The sequence below is a fragment of the Schistocerca piceifrons genome, unplaced genomic scaffold, assembly GCF_021461385.2.
Source record: "Schistocerca piceifrons isolate TAMUIC-IGC-003096 unplaced genomic scaffold, iqSchPice1.1 HiC_scaffold_99, whole genome shotgun sequence".
In the NCBI taxonomy this organism is placed as follows: Eukaryota; Metazoa; Arthropoda; class Insecta; order Orthoptera; family Acrididae; genus Schistocerca; species Schistocerca piceifrons.
In genome coordinates, this window is record NW_025729266.1 from 12083 (window position 1) to 35461 (window position 23379).

The 23379-nt window shown below is 48.4% G+C and overlaps 21 non-coding genes across 21 annotated transcripts; all 21 read right to left on the reverse strand.

The window, feature by feature from the left end:
* Positions 1 to 276: 276 nt before the first annotated feature.
* Positions 277 to 393, reverse strand: LOC124774844. Its single transcript, XR_007015550.1, has one exon. It is a non-coding gene; the product is annotated as a 5S ribosomal RNA (ribosomal RNA).
* Positions 394 to 1408: 1015 nt separating this feature from the next.
* On the reverse strand, positions 1409 to 1527 carry LOC124774810. The gene has a single exon (XR_007015518.1). It is a non-coding gene; the product is annotated as a 5S ribosomal RNA (ribosomal RNA).
* A 1020-nt stretch (positions 1528 to 2547) lies between these two features.
* On the reverse strand, positions 2548 to 2667 carry LOC124774841. Its single transcript, XR_007015547.1, has one exon. It is a non-coding gene; the product is annotated as a 5S ribosomal RNA (ribosomal RNA).
* Positions 2668 to 3679: 1012 nt separating this feature from the next.
* LOC124774811 lies at positions 3680 to 3798 on the reverse strand. Its single transcript, XR_007015519.1, has one exon. It is a non-coding gene; the product is annotated as a 5S ribosomal RNA (ribosomal RNA).
* A 1016-nt stretch (positions 3799 to 4814) lies between these two features.
* On the reverse strand, positions 4815 to 4933 carry LOC124774812. The gene has a single exon (XR_007015520.1). It is a non-coding gene; the product is annotated as a 5S ribosomal RNA (ribosomal RNA).
* Positions 4934 to 5948: 1015 nt separating this feature from the next.
* On the reverse strand, positions 5949 to 6067 carry LOC124774813. The gene has a single exon (XR_007015521.1). It is a non-coding gene; the product is annotated as a 5S ribosomal RNA (ribosomal RNA).
* Positions 6068 to 7082: 1015 nt separating this feature from the next.
* LOC124774814 lies at positions 7083 to 7201 on the reverse strand. The gene has a single exon (XR_007015522.1). It is a non-coding gene; the product is annotated as a 5S ribosomal RNA (ribosomal RNA).
* A 1016-nt stretch (positions 7202 to 8217) lies between these two features.
* LOC124774815 lies at positions 8218 to 8336 on the reverse strand. Its single transcript, XR_007015523.1, has one exon. It is a non-coding gene; the product is annotated as a 5S ribosomal RNA (ribosomal RNA).
* Positions 8337 to 9351: 1015 nt separating this feature from the next.
* LOC124774817 lies at positions 9352 to 9470 on the reverse strand. The gene has a single exon (XR_007015525.1). It is a non-coding gene; the product is annotated as a 5S ribosomal RNA (ribosomal RNA).
* Positions 9471 to 10486: 1016 nt separating this feature from the next.
* Positions 10487 to 10605, reverse strand: LOC124774818. Its single transcript, XR_007015526.1, has one exon. It is a non-coding gene; the product is annotated as a 5S ribosomal RNA (ribosomal RNA).
* A 1015-nt stretch (positions 10606 to 11620) lies between these two features.
* On the reverse strand, positions 11621 to 11739 carry LOC124774819. Its single transcript, XR_007015527.1, has one exon. It is a non-coding gene; the product is annotated as a 5S ribosomal RNA (ribosomal RNA).
* A 1015-nt stretch (positions 11740 to 12754) lies between these two features.
* On the reverse strand, positions 12755 to 12873 carry LOC124774820. The gene has a single exon (XR_007015528.1). It is a non-coding gene; the product is annotated as a 5S ribosomal RNA (ribosomal RNA).
* Positions 12874 to 13888: 1015 nt separating this feature from the next.
* On the reverse strand, positions 13889 to 14007 carry LOC124774821. The gene has a single exon (XR_007015529.1). It is a non-coding gene; the product is annotated as a 5S ribosomal RNA (ribosomal RNA).
* Positions 14008 to 15022: 1015 nt separating this feature from the next.
* LOC124774823 lies at positions 15023 to 15141 on the reverse strand. Its single transcript, XR_007015530.1, has one exon. It is a non-coding gene; the product is annotated as a 5S ribosomal RNA (ribosomal RNA).
* Positions 15142 to 16156: 1015 nt separating this feature from the next.
* On the reverse strand, positions 16157 to 16275 carry LOC124774824. Its single transcript, XR_007015531.1, has one exon. It is a non-coding gene; the product is annotated as a 5S ribosomal RNA (ribosomal RNA).
* Positions 16276 to 17290: 1015 nt separating this feature from the next.
* LOC124774825 lies at positions 17291 to 17409 on the reverse strand. Its single transcript, XR_007015532.1, has one exon. It is a non-coding gene; the product is annotated as a 5S ribosomal RNA (ribosomal RNA).
* A 1015-nt stretch (positions 17410 to 18424) lies between these two features.
* LOC124774826 lies at positions 18425 to 18543 on the reverse strand. The gene has a single exon (XR_007015533.1). It is a non-coding gene; the product is annotated as a 5S ribosomal RNA (ribosomal RNA).
* A 1016-nt stretch (positions 18544 to 19559) lies between these two features.
* Positions 19560 to 19678, reverse strand: LOC124774827. The gene has a single exon (XR_007015534.1). It is a non-coding gene; the product is annotated as a 5S ribosomal RNA (ribosomal RNA).
* Positions 19679 to 20693: 1015 nt separating this feature from the next.
* On the reverse strand, positions 20694 to 20812 carry LOC124774829. The gene has a single exon (XR_007015536.1). It is a non-coding gene; the product is annotated as a 5S ribosomal RNA (ribosomal RNA).
* A 1015-nt stretch (positions 20813 to 21827) lies between these two features.
* On the reverse strand, positions 21828 to 21946 carry LOC124774830. The gene has a single exon (XR_007015537.1). It is a non-coding gene; the product is annotated as a 5S ribosomal RNA (ribosomal RNA).
* A 1015-nt stretch (positions 21947 to 22961) lies between these two features.
* On the reverse strand, positions 22962 to 23080 carry LOC124774831. Its single transcript, XR_007015538.1, has one exon. It is a non-coding gene; the product is annotated as a 5S ribosomal RNA (ribosomal RNA).
* Between the last annotated feature and the right edge of the window lie 299 nt (positions 23081 to 23379).

The window sequence follows — 23379 nt, forward strand, 5'->3', positions numbered from 1 at the left end:
ATTACATATCGAAGTAGGAATTGTACACCGCTACACAACAACAGGCGCTGACGTATTTCAGAACATATCTGCCGATTCGTACTGTTTTGTCGTTTTCAAAGACTTCCTGGCGAACTTGGTTAGCACATTCTCCCTCAAACTGAGACAATTACTGCAATTTCGTACTTTATGGTCATTACAGTAGTTTAAAATGCTTAAGCAAGAATCTTTGTCACAACACAACGGTGGTATGGAAAGAGGGCGGTATAAAAAAAAAAAAAAAAGTAAATGAAGGGGAGCCAACAGCACGTGGTGTTCCCAGGCGGTCACCCATCAAGTACTAACCACGCCCGATGTTGCTTAACTTCGGTGATCGGACGAGAACCGTGTACTCAACATGGTATGGCCGTTGGCGCCCATATAATGTTGGCGCATGGCAGAATTCGCATTCGGTTCTTATCCCAACACACACAAAATCTTACTTTTCGGTCGAAAGCAGCCGCATTTTTTTTTTATTGACAATTCGTCACGTTAGCGCGAACGCAATCCTGAGTTCCAAAACTTATGAGCCGGAAGGACCGTGCTTCGTGTTTTTTTTTTTTTTTTGTGAGCTTTATAAATTTATTTATTAACATTACATCGTTACAAGGTAACAACTTTACAACATAAAACATGAACAGAATTGTAATTGTAAGCACTTCCTTCCGCAATCCGACGTGCCAGCAGAGCGACTGCCGAACTAGCGGGCGCGCCGCCGTGTGTGTGAGACGCGCAGCTTCTCGTTGCACCTCCTGTCATCCGCTTGGCGCGTGCAGCCTTCGACACTCGCGGAAGACGCATCTTGTCCCTGGTGTCCAGTGGATGGCTGGCGCGCGGCCGACCGGCGTATGGCCTGTACGGGGTGTGGAAGTTCCTGTTGGAGGGCGCCACTGCTGGCGATGTGAGCTTCCTCGCATCAGACGAGATGTTTGCGTAATTTGCAGTGCATTCGCACCATTCCTATCGCTGTCCCTGTCCCCGTCCCGACTTGTCCCGACTTTGCTCGACTGCCGCTCGCTGCCGCTCGGGTCGTGGCCCATATAACAGCGCAAGCACAAGAAACGTCTGCAGGAGATGAGGAGACGAGACGAGACGACTAAAGAATAACTTTATGATTACATATCGAAGTAGGAATTGTACACCGCTACACAACAACAGGCGCTGACGTATTTCAGAACATATCTGCCGATTCGTACTGTTTTGTCGTTTTCAAAGACTTCCTGGCGAACTTGGTTAGCACATTCTCCCTCAAACTGAGACAATTACTGCAATTTCGTACTTTATGGTCATTACAGTAGTTTAAAATGCTTAAGCAAGAATCTTTGTCACAACACAACGGTGGTATGGAAAGAGGGCGGTATAAAAAAAAAAAAAAAAGTAAATGAAGGGGAGCCAACAGCACGTGGTGTTCCCAGGCGGTCACCCATCCAAGTACTAACCACGCCCGATGTTGCTTAACTTCGGTGATCGGACGAGAACCGGTGTACTCAACATGGTATGGCCGTTGGCGCCCATATAATGTTGGCGCATGGCAGAATTCGCATTCGGTTCTTATCCCAACACACACAAAATCTTACTTTTCGGTCGAAAGCAGCCGCATTTTTTTTTTATTGACAATTCGTCACGTTAGCGCGAACGCAATCCTGAGTTCCAAAACTTATGAGCCGGAAGGACGTGCTTCGTGTTTTTTTTTTTTTTTTTGTGAGCTTTATAAATTTATTTATTAACATTACATCGTTACAAGGTTAACAACTTTACAACATAAAACATGAACAGAATTGTAATTGTAAGCACTTCCTTCCGCAATCCGACGTGCCAGCAGAGCGACTGCCGAACTAGCGGGCGCGCCGCCGTGTGTGTGAGACGCGCAGCTTCTCGTTGCACCTCCTGTCATCCGCTTGGCGCGTGCAGCCTTCGACACTCGCGGAAGACGCATCTTGTCCCTGGTGTCCAGTGGATGGCTGGCGCGCGGCCCGACCGGCGTATGGCCTGTACGGGGTGTGGAAGTTCCTGTTGGAGGGCGCCACTGCTGGCGATGTGAGCTTCCTCGCATCAGACGAGATGTTTGCGTAATTTGCAGTGCATTCGCACCATTCCTATCGCTGTCCCTGTCCCCGTCCCCGACTTGTCCCGACTTTGCTCGACTGCCGCTCGCTGCCGCTCGGGTCGTGGCCCATATAACAGCGCAAGCACAAGAAACGTCTGCAGGAGATGAGGAGACGAGACGAGACGACTAAAGAATAACTTTATGATTACATATCGAAGTAGGAATTGTACACCGCTACACAACAACAGGCGCTGACGTATTTCAGAACATATCTGCCGATTCGTACTGTTTTGTCGTTTTCAAAGACTTCCTGGCGAACTTGGTTAGCACATTCTCCCTCAAACTGAGACAATTACTGCAATTTCGTACTTTATGGTCATTACAGTAGTTTTAAAATGCTTAAGCAAGAATCTTTGTCACAACACAACGGTGGTATGGAAAGAGGGCGGTATAAAAAAAAAAAAAAAAAGTAAATGAAGGGGAGCCAACAGCACGTGGTGTTCCCAGGCGGTCACCCATCCAAGTACTAACCACGCCCGATGTTGCTTAACTTCGGTGATCGGACGAGAACCGGGTGTACTCAACATGGTATGGCCGTTGGCGCCCATATAATGTTGGCGCATGGCAGAATTCGCATTCGGTTCTTATCCCAACACACACAAAATCTTACTTTTCGGTCGAAAGCAGCCGCATTTTTTTTTTTATTGACAATTCGTCACGTTAGCGCGAACGCAATCCTGAGTTCCAAAACTTATGAGCCGGAAGGACGTGCTTCGTGTTTTTTTTTTTTTTTGTGAGCTTTATAAATTTATTTATTAACATTACATCGTTACAAGGTAACAACTTTACAACATCAAACATGAACAGAATTGTAATTGTAAGCACTTCCTTCCGCAATCCGACGTGCCAGCAGAGCGACTGCCGAACTAGCGGGCGCGCCGCCGTGTGTGTGAGACGCGCAGCTTCTCGTTGCACCTCCTGTCATCCGCTTGGCGCGTGCAGCCTTCGACACTCGCGGAAGACGCATCTTGTCCCTGGTGTCCAGTGGATGGCTGGCGCGCGGCCGACCGGCGTATGGCCTGTACGGGGTGTGGAAGTTCCTGTTGGAGGGCGCCACTGCTGGCGATGTGAGCTTCCTCGCATCAGACGAGATGTTTGCGTAATTTGCAGTGCATTCCACCATTCCTATCGCTGTCCCTGTCCCCGTCCCGACTTGTCCCGACTTTGCTCGACTGCCGCTCGCTGCCGCTCGGGTCGTGGCCCATATAACAGCGCAAGCACAAGAAACGTCTGCAGGAGATGAGGAGACGAGACGAGACGACTAAAGAATAACTTTATGATTACATATCGAAGTAGGAATTGTACACCGCTACACAACAACAGGCGCTGACGTATTTCAGAACATATCTGCCGATTCGTACTGTTTTGTCGTTTTCAAAGACTTCCTGGCGAACTTGGTTAGCACATTCTCCCTCAAACTGAGACAATTACTGCAATTTCGTACTTTATGGTCATTACAGTAGTTTAAAATGCTTAAGCAAGAATCTTTGTCACAACACAACGGTGGTATGGAAAGAGGGCGGTATAAAAAAAAAAAAAAAGTAAATGAAGGGGAGCCAACAGCACGTGGTGTTCCCAGGCGGTCACCCATCCAAGTACTAACCACGCCCGATGTTGCTTAACTTCGGTGATCGGACGAGAACCGGTGTACTCAACATGGTATGGCCGTTGGCGCCCATATAATGTTGGCGCATGGCAGAATTCGCATTCGGTTCTTATCCCAACACACACAAAATCTTACTTTTCGGTCGAAAGCAGCCGCATTTTTTTTTTATTGACAATTCGTCACGTTAGCGCGAACGCAATCCTGAGTTCCAAAACTTATGAGCCGGAAGGACGTGCTTCGTGTTTTTTTTTTTTTTTTTGTGAGCTTTATAAATTTATTTATTAACATTACATCGTTACAAGGTAACAACTTTACAACATAAAACATGAACAGAATTGTAATTGTAAGCACTTCCTTCCGCAATCCGACGTGCCAGCAGAGCGACTGCCGAACTAGCGGGCGCGCCGCCGTGTGTGTGAGACGCGCAGCTTCTCGTTGCACCTCCTGTCATCCGCTTGGCGCGTGCAGCCTTCGACACTCGCGGAAGACGCATCTTGTCCCTGGTGTCCAGTGGATGGCTGGCGCGCGGCCGACCGGCGTATGGCCTGTACGGGGTGTGGAAGTTCCTGTTGGAGGGCGCCACTGCTGGCGATGTGAGCTTCCTCGCATCAGACGAGATGTTTGCGTAATTTGCAGTGCATTCGCACCATTCCTATCGCTGTCCCTGTCCCCGTCCCGACTATGTCCCGACTTTGCTCGACTGCCGCTCGCTGCCGCTCGGGTCGTGGCCCATATAACAGCGCAAGCACAAGAAACGTCTGCAGGAGATGAGGAGACGAGACGAGACGACTAAAGAATAACTTTATGATTACATATCGAAGTAGGAATTGTACACCGCTACACAACAACAGGCGCTGACGTATTTCAGAACATATCTGCCGATTCGTACTGTTTTGTCGTTTTCAAAGACTTCCTGGCGAACTTGGTTAGCACATTCTCCCTCAAACTGAGACAATTACTGCAATTTCGTACTTTATGGTCATTACAGTAGTTTAAAATGCTTAAGCAAGAATCTTTGTCACAACACAACGGTGGTATGGAAAGAGGGCGGTATAAAAAAAAAAAAAAAAGTAAATGAAGGGGAGCCAACAGCACGTGGTGTTCCCAGGCGGTCACCCATCCAAGTACTAACCACGCCCGATGTTGCTTAACTTCGGTGATCGGACGAGAACCGGTGTACTCAACATGGTATGGCCGTTGGCGCCCATATAATGTTGGCGCATGGCAGAATTCGCATTCGGTTCTTATCCCAACACACACAAAATCTTACTTTTCGGTCGAAAGCAGCCGCATTTTTTTTTTATTGACAATTCGTCACGTTAGCGCGAACGCAATCCTGAGTTCCAAAACTTATGAGCCGGAAGGACGTGCTTCGTGTTTTTTTTTTTTTTTTTGTGAGCTTTATAAATTTATTTATTAACATTACATCGTTACAAGGTAACAACTTTACAACATAAAACATGAACAGAATTGTAATTGTAAGCACTTCCTTCCGCAATCCGACGTGCCAGCAGAGCGACTGCCGAACTAGCGGGCGCGCCGCCGTGTGTGTGAGACGCGCAGCTTCTCGTTGCACCTCCTGTCATCCGCTTGGCGCGTGCAGCCTTCGACACTCGCGGAAGACGCATCTTGTCCCTGGTGTCCAGTGGATGGCTGGCGCGCGGCCGACCGGCGTATGGCCTGTACGGGGTGTGGAAGTTCCTGTTGGAGGGCGCCACTGCTGGCGATGTGAGCTTCCTCGCATCAGACGAGATGTTTGCGTAATTTGCAGTGCATTCGCACCATTCCTATCGCTGTCCCTGTCCCCGTCCCGACTTGTCCCGACTTTGCTCGACTGCCGCTCGCTGCCGCTCGGGTCGTGGCCCATATAACAGCGCAAGCACAAGAAACGTCTGCAGGAGATGAGGAGACGAGACGAGACGACTAAAGAATAACTTTATGATTACATATCGAAGTAGGAATTGTACACCGCTACACAACAACAGGCGCTGACGTATTTCAGAACATATCTGCCGATTCGTACTGTTTTGTCGTTTTCAAAGACTTCCTGGCGAACTTGGTTAGCACATTCTCCCTCAAACTGAGACAATTACTGCAATTTCGTACTTTATGGTCATTACAGTAGTTTAAAATGCTTAAGCAAGAATCTTTGTCACAACACAACGGTGGTATGGAAAGAGGGCGGTATAAAAAAAAAAAAAAAAGTAAATGAAGGGGAGCCAACAGCACGTGGTGTTCCCAGGCGGTCACCCATCCAAGTACTAACCACGCCCGATGTTGCTTAACTTCGGTGATCGGACGAGAACCGGTGTACTCAACATGGTATGGCCGTTGGCGCCCATATAATGTTGGCGCATGGCAGAATTCGCATTCGGTTCTTATCCCAACACACACAAAATCTTACTTTTCGGTCGAAAGCAGCCGCATTTTTTTTTTATTGACAATTCGTCACGTTAGCGCGAACGCAATCCTGAGTTCCAAAACTTATGAGCCGGAAGGACGTGCTTCGTGTTTTTTTTTTTTTTTTTGTGAGCTTTATAAATTTATTTATTAACATTACATCGTTACAAGGTAACAACTTTACAACATAAAACATGAACAGAATTGTAATTGTAAGCACTTCCTTCCGCAATCCGACGTGCCAGCAGAGCGACTGCCGAACTAGCGGGCGCGCCGCCGTGTGTGTGAGACGCGCAGCTTCTCGTTGCACCTCCTGTCATCCGCTTGGCGCGTGCAGCCTTCGACACTCGCGGAAGACGCATCTTGTCCCTGGTGTCCAGTGGATGGCTGGCGCGCGGCCGACCGGCGTATGGCCTGTACGGGGTGTGGAAGTTCCTGTTGGAGGGCGCCACTGCTGGCGATGTGAGCTTCCTCGCATCAGACGAGATGTTTGCGTAATTTGCAGTGCATTCGCACCATTCCTATCGCTGTCCCTGTCCCCGTCCCGACTTGTCCCGACTTTGCTCGACTGCCGCTCGCTGCCGCTCGGGTCGTGGCCCATATAACAGCGCAAGCACAAGAAACGTCTGCAGGAGATGAGGAGACGAGACGAGACGACTAAAGAATAACTTTATGATTACATATCGAAGTAGGAATTGTACACCGCTACACAACAACAGGCGCTGACGTATTTCAGAACATATCTGCCGATTCGTACTGTTTTGTCGTTTTCAAAGACTTCCTGGCGAACTTGGTTAGCACATTCTCCCTCAAACTGAGACAATTACTGCAATTTCGTACTTTATGGTCATTACAGTAGTTTAAAATGCTTAAGCAAGAATCTTTGTCACAACACAACGGTGGTATGGAAAGAGGGCGGTATAAAAAAAAAAAAAAAAGTAAATGAAGGGGAGCCAACAGCACGTGGTGTTCCCAGGCGGTCACCCATCCAAGTACTAACCACGCCCGATGTTGCTTAACTTCGGTGATCGGACGAGAACCGGTGTACTCAACATGGTATGGCCGTTGGCGCCCATATAATGTTGGCGCATGGCAGAATTCGCATTCGGTTCTTATCCCAACACACACAAAATCTTACTTTTCGGTCGAAAGCAGCCGCATTTTTTTTTTATTGACAATTCGTCACGTTAGCGCGAACGCAATCCTGAGTTCCAAAACTTATGAGCCGGAAGGACGTGCTTCGTGTTTTTTTTTTTTTTTTTGTGAGCTTTATAAATTTATTTATTAACATTACATCGTTACAAGGTAACAACTTTACAACATAAAACATGAACAGAATTGTAATTGTAAGCACTTCCTTCCGCAATCCGACGTGCCAGCAGAGCGACTGCCGAACTAGCGGGCGCGCCGCCGTGTGTGTGAGACGCGCAGCTTCTCGTTGCACCTCCTGTCATCCGCTTGGCGCGTGCAGCCTTCGACACTCGCGGAAGACGCATCTTGTCCCTGGTGTCCAGTGGATGGCTGGCGCGCGGCCGACCGGCGTATGGCCTGTACGGGGTGTGGAAGTTCCTGTTGGAGGGCGCCACTGCTGGCGATGTGAGCTTCCTCGCATCAGACGAGATGTTTGCGTAATTTGCAGTGCATTCGCACCATTCCTATCGCTGTCCCTGTCCCCGTCCCGACTTGTCCCGACTTTGCTCGACTGCCGCTCGCTGCCGCTCGGGTCGTGGCCCATATAACAGCGCAAGCACAAGAAACGTCTGCAGGAGATGAGGAGACGAGACGAGACGACTAAAGAATAACTTTATGATTACATATCGAAGTAGGAATTGTACACCGCTACACAACAACAGGCGCTGACGTATTTCAGAACATATCTGCCGATTCGTACTGTTTTGTCGTTTTCAAAGACTTCCTGGCGAACTTGGTTAGCACATTCTCCCTCAAACTGAGACAATTACTGCAATTTCGTACTTTATGGTCATTACAGTAGTTTAAAATGCTTAAGCAAGAATCTTTGTCACAACACAACGGTGGTATGGAAAGAGGGCGGTATAAAAAAAAAAAAAAAAAGTAAATGAAGGGGAGCCAACAGCACGTGGTGTTCCCAGGCGGTCACCCATCCAAGTACTAACCACGCCCGATGTTGCTTAACTTCGGTGATCGGACGAGAACCGGTGTACTCAACATGGTATGGCCGTTGGCGCCCATATAATGTTGGCGCATGGCAGAATTCGCATTCGGTTCTTATCCCAACACACACAAAATCTTACTTTTCGGTCGAAAGCAGCCGCATTTTTTTTTTATTGACAATTCGTCACGTTAGCGCGAACGCAATCCTGAGTTCCAAAACTTATGAGCCGGAAGGACGTGCTTCGTGTTTTTTTTTTTTTTTTTGTGAGCTTTATAAATTTATTTATTAACATTACATCGTTACAAGGTAACAACTTTACAACATAAAACATGAACAGAATTGTAATTGTAAGCACTTCCTTCCGCAATCCGACGTGCCAGCAGAGCGACTGCCGAACTAGCGGGCGCGCCGCCGTGTGTGTGAGACGCGCAGCTTCTCGTTGCACCTCCTGTCATCCGCTTGGCGCGTGCAGCCTTCGACACTCGCGGAAGACGCATCTTGTCCCTGGTGTCCAGTGGATGGCTGGCGCGCGGCCGACCGGCGTATGGCCTGTACGGGGTGTGGAAGTTCCTGTTGGAGGGCGCCACTGCTGGCGATGTGAGCTTCCTCGCATCAGACGAGATGTTTGCGTAATTTGCAGTGCATTCGCACCATTCCTATCGCTGTCCCTGTCCCCGTCCCGACTTGTCCCGACTTTGCTCGACTGCCGCTCGCTGCCGCTCGGGTCGTGGCCCATATAACAGCGCAAGCACAAGAAACGTCTGCAGGAGATGAGGAGACGAGACGAGACGACTAAAGAATAACTTTATGATTACATATCGAAGTAGGAATTGTACACCGCTACACAACAACAGGCGCTGACGTATTTCAGAACATATCTGCCGATTCGTACTGTTTTGTCGTTTTCAAAGACTTCCTGGCGAACTTGGTTAGCACATTCTCCCTCAAACTGAGACAATTACTGCAATTTCGTACTTTATGGTCATTACAGTAGTTTAAAATGCTTAAGCAAGAATCTTTGTCACAACACAACGGTGGTATGGAAAGAGGGCGGTATAAAAAAAAAAAAAAAAGTAAATGAAGGGGAGCCAACAGCACGTGGTGTTCCCAGGCGGTCACCCATCCAAGTACTAACCACGCCCGATGTTGCTTAACTTCGGTGATCGGACGAGAACCGGTGTACTCAACATGGTATGGCCGTTGGCGCCCATATAATGTTGGCGCATGGCAGAATTCGCATTCGGTTCTTATCCCAACACACACAAAATCTTACTTTTCGGTCGAAAGCAGCCGCATTTTTTTTTTATTGACAATTCGTCACGTTAGCGCGAACGCAATCCTGAGTTCCAAAACTTATGAGCCGGAAGGACGTGCTTCGTGTTTTTTTTTTTTTTTTTGTGAGCTTTATAAATTTATTTATTAACATTACATCGTTACAAGGTAACAACTTTACAACATAAAACATGAACAGAATTGTAATTGTAAGCACTTCCTTCCGCAATCCGACGTGCCAGCAGAGCGACTGCCGAACTAGCGGGCGCGCCGCCGTGTGTGTGAGACGCGCAGCTTCTCGTTGCACCTCCTGTCATCCGCTTGGCGCGTGCAGCCTTCGACACTCGCGGAAGACGCATCTTGTCCCTGGTGTCCAGTGGATGGCTGGCGCGCGGCCGACCGGCGTATGGCCTGTACGGGGTGTGGAAGTTCCTGTTGGAGGGCGCCACTGCTGGCGATGTGAGCTTCCTCGCATCAGACGAGATGTTTGCGTAATTTGCAGTGCATTCGCACCATTCCTATCGCTGTCCCTGTCCCCGTCCCGACTTGTCCCGACTTTGCTCGACTGCCGCTCGCTGCCGCTCGGGTCGTGGCCCATATAACAGCGCAAGCACAAGAAACGTCTGCAGGAGATGAGGAGACGAGACGAGACGACTAAAGAATAACTTTATGATTACATATCGAAGTAGGAATTGTACACCGCTACACAACAACAGGCGCTGACGTATTTCAGAACATATCTGCCGATTCGTACTGTTTTGTCGTTTTCAAAGACTTCCTGGCGAACTTGGTTAGCACATTCTCCCTCAAACTGAGACAATTACTGCAATTTCGTACTTTATGGTCATTACAGTAGTTTAAAATGCTTAAGCAAGAATCTTTGTCACAACACAACGGTGGTATGGAAAGAGGGCGGTATAAAAAAAAAAAAAAAAAGTAAATGAAGGGGAGCCAACAGCACGTGGTGTTCCCAGGCGGTCACCCATCCAAGTACTAACCACGCCCGATGTTGCTTAACTTCGGTGATCGGACGAGAACCGGTGTACTCAACATGGTATGGCCGTTGGCGCCCATATAATGTTGGCGCATGGCAGAATTCGCATTCGGTTCTTATCCCAACACACACAAAATCTTACTTTTCGGTCGAAAGCAGCCGCATTTTTTTTTTATTGACAATTCGTCACGTTAGCGCGAACGCAATCCTGAGTTCCAAAACTTATGAGCCGGAAGGACGTGCTTCGTGTTTTTTTTTTTTTTTTTGTGAGCTTTATAAATTTATTTATTAACATTACATCGTTACAAGGTAACAACTTTACAACATAAAACATGAACAGAATTGTAATTGTAAGCACTTCCTTCCGCAATCCGACGTGCCAGCAGAGCGACTGCCGAACTAGCGGGCGCGCCGCCGTGTGTGTGAGACGCGCAGCTTCTCGTTGCACCTCCTGTCATCCGCTTGGCGCGTGCAGCCTTCGACACTCGCGGAAGACGCATCTTGTCCCTGGTGTCCAGTGGATGGCTGGCGCGCGGCCGACCGGCGTATGGCCTGTACGGGGTGTGGAAGTTCCTGTTGGAGGGCGCCACTGCTGGCGATGTGAGCTTCCTCGCATCAGACGAGATGTTTGCGTAATTTGCAGTGCATTCGCACCATTCCTATCGCTGTCCCTGTCCCCGTCCCGACTTGTCCCGACTTTGCTCGACTGCCGCTCGCTGCCGCTCGGGTCGTGGCCCATATAACAGCGCAAGCACAAGAAACGTCTGCAGGAGATGAGGAGACGAGACGAGACGACTAAAGAATAACTTTATGATTACATATCGAAGTAGGAATTGTACACCGCTACACAACAACAGGCGCTGACGTATTTCAGAACATATCTGCCGATTCGTACTGTTTTGTCGTTTTCAAAGACTTCCTGGCGAACTTGGTTAGCACATTCTCCCTCAAACTGAGACAATTACTGCAATTTCGTACTTTATGGTCATTACAGTAGTTTAAAATGCTTAAGCAAGAATCTTTGTCACAACACAACGGTGGTATGGAAAGAGGGCGGTATAAAAAAAAAAAAAAAAGTAAATGAAGGGGAGCCAACAGCACGTGGTGTTCCCAGGCGGTCACCCATCCAAGTACTAACCACGCCCGATGTTGCTTAACTTCGGTGATCGGACGAGAACCGGTGTACTCAACATGGTATGGCCGTTGGCGCCCATATAATGTTGGCGCATGGCAGAATTCGCATTCGGTTCTTATCCCAACACACACAAAATCTTACTTTTCGGTCGAAAGCAGCCGCATTTTTTTTTTATTGACAATTCGTCACGTTAGCGCGAACGCAATCCTGAGTTCCAAAACTTATGAGCCGGAAGGACGTGCTTCGTGTTTTTTTTTTTTTTTTTGTGAGCTTTATAAATTTATTTATTAACATTACATCGTTACAAGGTAACAACTTTACAACATAAAACATGAACAGAATTGTAATTGTAAGCACTTCCTTCCGCAATCCGACGTGCCAGCAGAGCGACTGCCGAACTAGCGGGCGCGCCGCCGTGTGTGTGAGACGCGCAGCTTCTCGTTGCACCTCCTGTCATCCGCTTGGCGCGTGCAGCCTTCGACACTCGCGGAAGACGCATCTTGTCCCTGGTGTCCAGTGGATGGCTGGCGCGCGGCCGACCGGCGTATGGCCTGTACGGGGTGTGGAAGTTCCTGTTGGAGGGCGCCACTGCTGGCGATGTGAGCTTCCTCGCATCAGACGAGATGTTTGCGTAATTTGCAGTGCATTCGCACCATTCCTATCGCTGTCCCTGTCCCCGTCCCGACTTGTCCCGACTTTGCTCGACTGCCGCTCGCTGCCGCTCGGGTCGTGGCCCATATAACAGCGCAAGCACAAGAAACGTCTGCAGGAGATGAGGAGACGAGACGAGACGACTAAAGAATAACTTTATGATTACATATCGAAGTAGGAATTGTACACCGCTACACAACAACAGGCGCTGACGTATTTCAGAACATATCTGCCGATTCGTACTGTTTTGTCGTTTTCAAAGACTTCCTGGCGAACTTGGTTAGCACATTCTCCCTCAAACTGAGACAATTACTGCAATTTCGTACTTTATGGTCATTACAGTAGTTTAAAATGCTTAAGCAAGAATCTTTGTCACAACACAACGGTGGTATGGAAAGAGGGCGGTATAAAAAAAAAAAAAAAAGTAAATGAAGGGGAGCCAACAGCACGTGGTGTTCCCAGGCGGTCACCCATCCAAGTACTAACCACGCCCGATGTTGCTTAACTTCGGTGATCGGACGAGAACCGGTGTACTCAACATGGTATGGCCGTTGGCGCCCATATAATGTTGGCGCATGGCAGAATTCGCATTCGGTTCTTATCCCAACACACACAAAATCTTACTTTTCGGTCGAAAGCAGCCGCATTTTTTTTTTATTGACAATTCGTCACGTTAGCGCGAACGCAATCCTGAGTTCCAAAACTTATGAGCCGGAAGGACGTGCTTCGTGTTTTTTTTTTTTTTTTTGTGAGCTTTATAAATTTATTTATTAACATTACATCGTTACAAGGTAACAACTTTACAACATAAAACATGAACAGAATTGTAATTGTAAGCACTTCCTTCCGCAATCCGACGTGCCAGCAGAGCGACTGCCGAACTAGCGGGCGCGCCGCCGTGTGTGTGAGACGCGCAGCTTCTCGTTGCACCTCCTGTCATCCGCTTGGCGCGTGCAGCCTTCGACACTCGCGGAAGACGCATCTTGTCCCTGGTGTCCAGTGGATGGCTGGCGCGCGGCCGACCGGCGTATGGCCTGTACGGGGTGTGGAAGTTCCTGTTGGAGGGCGCCACTGCTGGCGATGTGAGCTTCCTCGCATCAGACGAGATGTTTGCGTAATTTGCAGTGCATTCGCACCATTCCTATCGCTGTCCCTGTCCCCGTCCCGACTTGTCCCGACTTTGCTCGACTGCCGCTCGCTGCCGCTCGGGTCGTGGCCCATATAACAGCGCAAGCACAAGAAACGTCTGCAGGAGATGAGGAGACGAGACGAGACGACTAAAGAATAACTTTATGATTACATATCGAAGTAGGAATTGTACACCGCTACACAACAACAGGCGCTGACGTATTTCAGAACATATCTGCCGATTCGTACTGTTTTGTCGTTTTCAAAGACTTCCTGGCGAACTTGGTTAGCACATTCTCCCTCAAACTGAGACAATTACTGCAATTTCGTACTTTATGGTCATTACAGTAGTTTAAAATGCTTAAGCAAGAATCTTTGTCACAACACAACGGTGGTATGGAAAGAGGGCGGTATAAAAAAAAAAAAAAAAGTAAATGAAGGGGAGCCAACAGCACGTGGTGTTCCCAGGCGGTCACCCATCCAAGTACTAACCACGCCCGATGTTGCTTAACTTCGGTGATCGGACGAGAACCGGTGTACTCAACATGGTATGGCCGTTGGCGCCCATATAATGTTGGCGCATGGCAGAATTCGCATTCGGTTCTTATCCCAACACACACAAAATCTTACTTTTCGGTCGAAAGCAGCCGCATTTTTTTTTTATTGACAATTCGTCACGTTAGCGCGAACGCAATCCTGAGTTCCAAAACTTATGAGCCGGAAGGACGTGCTTCGTGTTTTTTTTTTTTTTTTTGTGAGCTTTATAAATTTATTTATTAACATTACATCGTTACAAGGTAACAACTTTACAACATAAAACATGAACAGAATTGTAATTGTAAGCACTTCCTTCCGCAATCCGACGTGCCAGCAGAGCGACTGCCGAACTAGCGGGCGCGCCGCCGTGTGTGTGAGACGCGCAGCTTCTCGTTGCACCTCCTGTCATCCGCTTGGCGCGTGCAGCCTTCGACACTCGCGGAAGACGCATCTTGTCCCTGGTGTCCAGTGGATGGCTGGCGCGCGGCCGACCGGCGTATGGCCTGTACGGGGTGTGGAAGTTCCTGTTGGAGGGCGCCACTGCTGGCGATGTGAGCTTCCTCGCATCAGACGAGATGTTTGCGTAATTTGCAGTGCATTCGCACCATTCCTATCGCTGTCCCTGTCCCCGTCCCGACTTGTCCCGACTTTGCTCGACTGCCGCTCGCTGCCGCTCGGGTCGTGGCCCATATAACAGCGCAAGCACAAGAAACGTCTGCAGGAGATGAGGAGACGAGACGAGACGACTAAAGAATAACTTTATGATTACATATCGAAGTAGGAATTGTACACCGCTACACAACAACAGGCGCTGACGTATTTCAGAACATATCTGCCGATTCGTACTGTTTTGTCGTTTTCAAAGACTTCCTGGCGAACTTGGTTAGCACATTCTCCCTCAAACTGAGACAATTACTGCAATTTCGTACTTTATGGTCATTACAGTAGTTTAAAATGCTTAAGCAAGAATCTTTGTCACAACACAACGGTGGTATGGAAAGAGGGCGGTATAAAAAAAAAAAAAAAAGTAAATGAAGGGGAGCCAACAGCACGTGGTGTTCCCAGGCGGTCACCCATCCAAGTACTAACCACGCCCGATGTTGCTTAACTTCGGTGATCGGACGAGAACCGGTGTACTCAACATGGTATGGCCGTTGGCGCCCATATAATGTTGGCGCATGGCAGAATTCGCATTCGGTTCTTATCCCAACACACACAAAATCTTACTTTTCGGTCGAAAGCAGCCGCATTTTTTTTTTATTGACAATTCGTCACGTTAGCGCGAACGCAATCCTGAGTTCCAAAACTTATGAGCCGGAAGGACGTGCTTCGTGTTTTTTTTTTTTTTTTTGTGAGCTTTATAAATTTATTTATTAACATTACATCGTTACAAGGTAACAACTTTACAACATAAAACATGAACAGAATTGTAATTGTAAGCACTTCCTTCCGCAATCCGACGTGCCAGCAGAGCGACTGCCGAACTAGCGGGCGCGCCGCCGTGTGTGTGAGACGCGCAGCTTCTCGTTGCACCTCCTGTCATCCGCTTGGCGCGTGCAGCCTTCGACACTCGCGGAAGACGCATCTTGTCCCTGGTGTCCAGTGGATGGCTGGCGCGCGGCCGACCGGCGTATGGCCTGTACGGGGTGTGGAAGTTCCTGTTGGAGGGCGCCACTGCTGGCGATGTGAGCTTCCTCGCATCAGACGAGATGTTTGCGTAATTTGCAGTGCATTCGCACCATTCCTATCGCTGTCCCTGTCCCCGTCCCGACTTGTCCCGACTTTGCTCGACTGCCGCTCGCTGCCGCTCGGGTCGTGGCCCATATAACAGCGCAAGCACAAGAAACGTCTGCAGGAGATGAGGAGACGAGACGAGACGACTAAAGAATAACTTTATGATTACATATCGAAGTAGGAATTGTACACCGCTACACAACAACAGGCGCTGACGTATTTCAGAACATATCTGCCGATTCGTACTGTTTTGTCGTTTTCAAAGACTTCCTGGCGAACTTGGTTAGCACATTCTCCCTCAAACTGAGACAATTACTGCAATTTCGTACTTTATGGTCATTACAGTAGTTTAAAATGCTTAAGCAAGAATCTTTGTCACAACACAACGGTGGTATGGAAAGAGGGCGGTATAAAAAAAAAAAAAAAAGTAAATGAAGGGGAGCCAACAGCACGTGGTGTTCCCAGGCGGTCACCCATCCAAGTACTAACCACGCCCGATGTTGCTTAACTTCGGTGATCGGACGAGAACCGGTGTACTCAACATGGTATGGCCGTTGGCGCCCATATAATGTTGGCGCATGGCAGAATTCGCATTCGGTTCTTATCCCAACACACACAAAATCTTACTTTTCGGTCGAAAGCAGCCGCATTTTTTTTTTATTGACAATTCGTCACGTTAGCGCGAACGCAATCCTGAGTTCCAAAACTTATGAGCCGGAAGGACGTGCTTCGTGTTTTTTTTTTTTTTTTTGTGAGCTTTATAAATTTATTTATTAACATTACATCGTTACAAGGTAACAACTTTACAACATAAAACATGAACAGAATTGTAATTGTAAGCACTTCCTTCCGCAATCCGACGTGCCAGCAGAGCGACTGCCGAACTAGCGGGCGCGCCGCCGTGTGTGTGAGACGCGCAGCTTCTCGTTGCACCTCCTGTCATCCGCTTGGCGCGTGCAGCCTTCGACACTCGCGGAAGACGCATCTTGTCCCTGGTGTCCAGTGGATGGCTGGCGCGCGGCCGACCGGCGTATGGCCTGTACGGGGTGTGGAAGTTCCTGTTGGAGGGCGCCACTGCTGGCGATGTGAGCTTCCTCGCATCAGACGAGATGTTTGCGTAATTTGCAGTGCATTCGCACCATTCCTATCGCTGTCCCTGTCCCCGTCCCGACTTGTCCCGACTTTGCTCGACTGCCGCTCGCTGCCGCTCGGGTCGTGGCCCATATAACAGCGCAAGCACAAGAAACGTCTGCAGGAGATGAGGAGACGAGACGAGACGACTAAAGAATAACTTTATGATTACATATCGAAGTAGGAATTGTACACCGCTACACAACAACAGGCGCTGACGTATTTCAGAACATATCTGCCGATTCGTACTGTTTTGTCGTTTTCAAAGACTTCCTGGCGAACTTGGTTAGCACATTCTCCCTCAAACTGAGACAATTACTGCAATTTCGTACTTTATGGTCATTACAGTAGTTTAAAATGCTTAAGCAAGAATCTTTGTCACAACACAACGGTGGTATGGAAAGAGGGCGGTATAAAAAAAAAAAAAAAAGTAAATGAAGGGGAGCCAACAGCACGTGGTGTTCCCAGGCGGTCACCCATCCAAGTACTAACCACGCCCGATGTTGCTTAACTTCGGTGATCGGACGAGAACCGGTGTACTCAACATGGTATGGCCGTTGGCGCCCATATAATGTTGGCGCATGGCAGAATTCGCATTCGGTTCTTATCCCAACACACACAAAATCTTACTTTTCGGTCGAAAGCAGCCGCATTTTTTTTTTATTGACAATTCGTCACGTTAGCGCGAACGCAATCCTGAGTTCCAAAACTTATGAGCCGGAAGGACGTGCTTCGTGTTTTTTTTTTTTTTTTTGTGAGCTTTATAAATTTATTTATTAACATTACATCGTTACAAGGTAACAACTTTACAACATAAAACATGAACAGAATTGTAATTGTAAGCACTTCCTTCCGCAATCCGACGTGCCAGCAGAGCGACTGCCGAACTAGCGGGCGCGCCGCCGTGTGTGTGAGACGCGCAGCTTCTCGTTGCACCTCCTGTCATCCGCTTGGCGCGTGCAGCCTTCGACACTCGCGGAAGACGCATCTTGTCCCTGGTGTCCAGTGGATGGCTGGCGCGCGGCCGACCGGCGTATGGCCTGTACGGGGTGTGGAAGTTCCTGTTGGAGGGCGCCACTGCTGGCGATGTGAGCTTCCTCGCATCAGACGAGATGTTTGCGTAATTTGCAGTGCATTCGCACCATTCCTATCGCTGTCCCTGTCCCCGTCCCGACTTGTCCCGACTTTGCTCGACTGCCGCTCGCTGCCGCTCGGGTCGTGGCCCATATAACAGCGCAAGCACAAGAAACGTCTGCAGGAGATGAGGAGACGAGACGAGACGACTAAAGAATAACTTTATGATTACATATCGAAGTAGGAATTGTACACCGCTACACAACAACAGGCGCTGACGTATTTCAGAACATATCTGCCGATTCGTACTGTTTTGTCGTTTTCAAAGACTTCCTGGCGAACTTGGTTAGCACATTCTCCCTCAAACTGAGACAATTACTGCAATTTCGTACTTTATGGTCATTACAGTAGTTTAAAATGCTTAAGCAAGAATCTTTGTCACAACACAACGGTGGTATGGAAAGAGGGCGGTATAAAAAAAAAAAAAAAAGTAAATGAAGGGGAGCCAACAGCACGTGGTGTTCCCAGGCGGTCACCCATCCAAGTACTAACCACGCCCGATGTTGCTTAACTTCGGTGATCGGACGAGAACCGGTGTACTCAACATGGTATGGCCGTTGGCGCCCATATAATGTTGGCGCATGGCAGAATTCGCATTCGGTTCTTATCCCAACACACACACAAAATCTTACTTTTCGGTCGAAAGCAGCCGCATTTTTTTTTTATTGACAATTCGTCACGTTAGCGCGAACGCAATCCTGAGTTCCAAAACTTATGAGCCGGAAGGACGTGCTTCGTGTTTTTTTTTTTTTTTTGTGAGCTTTATAAATTTATTTATTAACATTACATCGTTACAAGGTAACAACTTTACAACATAAAACATGAACAGAATTGTAATTGTAAGCACTTCCTTCCGCAATCCGACGTGCCAGCAGAGCGACTGCCGAACTAGCGGGCGCGCCGCCGTGTGTGTGAGACGCGCAGCTTCTCGTTGCACCTCCTGTCATCCGCTTGGCGCGTGCAGCCTTCGACACTCGCGGAAGACGCATCTTGTCCCTGGTGTCCAGTGGATGGCTGGCGCGCGGCCGACCGGCGTATGGCCTGTACGGGGTGTGGAAGTTCCTGTTGGAGGGCGCCACTGCTGGCGATGTGAGCTTCCTCGCATCAGACGAGATGTTTGCGTAATTTGCAGTGCATTCGCACCATTCCTATCGCTGTCCCTGTCCCCGTCCCGACTTGTCCCGACTTTGCTCGACTGCCGCTCGCTGCCGCTCGGGTCGTGGCCCATATAACAGCGCAAGCACAAGAAACGTCTGCAGGAGATGAGGAGACGAGACGAGACGACTAAAGAATAACTTTATGATTACATATCGAAGTAGGAATTGTACACCGCTACACAACAACAGGCGCTGACGTATTTCAGAACATATCTGCCGATTCGTACTGTTTTGTCGTTTTCAAAGACTTCCTGGCGAACTTGGTTAGCACATTCTCCCTCAAACTGAGACAATTACTGCAATTTCGTACTTTATGGTCATTACAGTAGTTTAAAATGCTTAAGCAAGAATCTTTGTCACAACACAACGGTGGTATGGAAAGAGGGCGGTATAAAAAAAAAAAAAAAAGTAAATGAAGGGGAGCCAACAGCACGTGGTGTTCCCAGGCGGTCACCCATCCAAGTACTAACCACGCCCGATGTTGCTTAACTTCGGTGATCGGACGAGAACCGGTGTACTCAACATGGTATGGCCGTTGGCGCCCATATAATGTTGGCGCATGGCAGAATTCGCATTCGGTTCTTATCCCAACACACACAAAATCTTACTTTTCGGTCGAAAGCAGCCGCATTTTTTTTTTATTGACAATTCGTCACGTTAGCGCGAACGCAATCCTGAGTTCCAAAACTTATGAGCCGGAAGGACGTGCTTCGTGTTTTTTTTTTTTTTTTTGTGAGCTTTATAAATTTATTTATTAACATTACATCGTTACAAGGTAACAACTTTACAACATAAAACATGAACAGAATTGTAATTGTAAGCACTTCCTTCCGCAATCCGACGTGCCAGCAGAGCGACTGCCGAACTAGCGGGCGCGCCGCCGTGTGTGTGAGACGCGCAGCTTCTCGTTGCACCTCCTGTCATCCGCTTGGCGCGTGCAGCCTTCGACACTCGCGGAAGACGCATCTTGTCCCTGGTGTCCAGTGGATGGCTGGCGCGCGGCCGACCGGCGTATGGCCTGTACGGGGTGTGGAAGTTCCTGTTGGAGGGCGCCACTGCTGGCGATGTGAGCTTCCTCGCATCAGACGAGATGTTTGCGTAATTTGCAGTGCATTCGCACCATTCCTATCGCTGTCCCTGTCCCCGTCCCGACTTGTCCCGACTTTGCTCGACTGCCGCTCGCTGCCGCTCGGGTCGTGGCCCATATAACAGCGCAAGCACAAGAAACGTCTGCAGGAGATGAGGAGACGAGACGAGACGACTAAAGAATAACTTTATGATTACATATCGAAGTAGGAATTGTACACCGCTACACAACAACAGGCGCTGACGTATTTCAGAACATATCTGCCGATTCGTACTGTTTTGTCGTTTTCAAAGACTTCCTGGCGAACTTGGTTAGCACATTCTCCCTCAAACTGAGACAATTACTGCAATTTCGTACTTTATGGTCATTACAGTAGTTTAAAATGCTTAAGCAAGAATCTTTGTCACAACACAACGGTGGTATGGAAAGAGGGCGGTATAAAAAAAAAAAAAAAAGTAAATGAAGGGGAGCCAACAGCACGTGGTGTTCCCAGGCGGTCACCCATCCAAGTACTAACCACGCCCGATGTTGCTTAACTTCGGTGATCGGACGAGAACCGGTGTACTCAACATGGTATGGCCGTTGGCGCCCATATAATGTTGGCGCATGGCAGAATTCGCATTCGGTTCTTATCCCAACACACACAAAATCTTACTTTTCGGTCGAAAGCAGCCGCATTTTTTTTTTATTGACAATTCGTCACGTTAGCGCGAACGCAATCCTGAGTTCCAAAACTTATGAGCCGGAAGGACGTGCTTCGTGTTTTTTTTTTTTTTTTTGTGAGCTTTATAAATTTATTTATTAACATTACATCGTTACAAGGTAACAACTTTACAACATAAAACATGAACAGAATTGTAATTGTAAGCACTTCCTTCCGCAATCCGACGTGCCAGCAGAGCGACTGCCGAACTAGCGGGCGCGCCGCCGTGTGTGTGAGACGCGCAGCTTCTCGTTGCACCTCCTGTCATCCGCTTGGCGCGTGCAGCCTTCGACACTCGCGGAAGACGCATCTTGTCCCTGGTGTCCAGTGGATGGCTGGCGCGCGGCCGACCGGCGTATGGCCTGTACGGGGTGTGGAAGTTCCTGTTGGAGGGCGCCACTGCTGGCGATGTGAGCTTCCTCGCATCAGACGAGATGTTTGCGTAATTTGCAGTGCATTCGCACCATTCCTATCGCTGTCCCTGTCCCCGTCCCGACTTGTCCCGACTTTGCTCGACTGCCGCTCGCTGCCGCTCGGGTCGTGGCCCATATAACAGCGCAAGCACAAGAAACGTCTGCAGGAGATGAGGAGACGAGACGAGACGACTAAAGAATAACTTTATGATTACATATCGAAGTAGGAATTGTACACCGCTACACAACAACAGGCGCTGACGTATTTCAGAACATATCTGCCGATTCGTACTGTTTTGTCGTTTTCAAAGACTTCCTGGCGAACTTGGTTAGCACATTCTCCCTCAAACTGAGACAATTACTGCAATTTCGTACTTTATGGTCATTACAGTAGTTTAAAATGCTTAAGCAAGAATCTTTGTCACAACACAACGGTGGTATGGAAAGAGGGCGGTATAAAAAAAAAAAAAAAAGTAAATGAAGGGGAGCCAACAGCACGTGGTGTTCCCAGGCGGTCACCCATCCAAGTACTAACCACGCCCGATGTTGCTTAACTTCGGTGATCGGACGAGAACCGGTGTACTCAACATGGTATGGCCGTTGGCGCCCATATAATGTTGGCGCATGGCAGAATTCGCATTCGGTTCTTATCCCAACACACACAAAATCTTACTTTTCGGTCGAAAGCAGCCGCATTTTTTTTTTATTGACAATTCGTCACGTTAGCGCGAACGCAATCCTGAGTTCCAAAACTTATGAGCCGGAAGGACGTGCTTCGTGTTTTTTTTTTTTTTTTTGTGAGCTTTATAAATTTATTTATTAACATTACATCGTTACAAGGTAACAACTTTACAACATAAAACATGAACAGAATTGTAATTGTAAGCACTTCCTTCCGCAATCCGACGTGCCAGCAGAGCGACTGCCGAACTAGCGGGCGCGCCGCCGTGTGTGTGAGACGCGCAGCTTCTCGTTGCACCTCCTGTCATCCGCTTGGCGCGTGCAGCCTTCGACACTCGCGGAAGACGCATCTTGTCCCTGGTGTCCAGTGGATGGCTGGCGCGCGGCCGACCGGCGTATGGCCTGTACGGGGTGTGGAAGTTCCTGTTGGAGGGCGCCACTGCTGGCGATGTGAGCTTCCTCGCATCAGACGAGATGTTTGCGTAATTTGCAGTGCATTCGCACCATTCCTATCGCTGTCCCTGTCCCCGTCCCGACTTGTCCCGACTTTGCTCGACTGCCGCTCGCTGCCGCTCGGGTCGTGGCCCATATAACAGCGCAAGCACAAGAAACGTCTGCAGGAGATGAGGAGACGAGACGAGACGACTAAAGAATAACTTTATGATTACATATCGAAGTAGGAATTGTACACCGCTACACAACAACAGGCGCTGACGTATTTCAGAACATATCTGCCGATTCGTACTGTTTTGTCGTTTTCAAAGACTTCCTGGCGAACTTGGTTAGCACATTCTCCCTCAAACTGAGACAATTACTGCAATTTCGTACTTTATGGTCATTACAGTAGTTTAAAATGCTTAAGCAAGAATCTTTGTCACAACACAACGGTGGTATGGAAAGAGGGCGGTATAAAAAAAAAAAAAAAAGTAAATGAAGGGGAGCCAACAGCACGTGGTGTTCCCAGGCGGTCACCCATCCAAGTACTAACCACGCCCGATGTTGCTTAACTTCGGTGATCGGACGAGAACCGGTGTACTCAACATGGTATGGCCGTTGGCGCCCATATAATGTTGGCGCATGGCAGAATTCGCATTCGGTTCTTATCCCAACACACACAAAATCTTACTTTTCGGTCGAAAGCAGCCGCATTTTTTTTTTATTGACAATTCGTCACGTTAGCGCGAACGCAATCCTGAGTTCCAAAACTTATGAGCCGGAAGGACGTGCTTCGTGTTTTTTTTTTTTTTTTTGTGAGCTTTATAAATTTATTTATTAACATTACATCGTTACAAGGTAACAACTTTACAACATAAAACATGAACAGAATTGTAATTGTAAGCACTTCCTTCCGCAATCC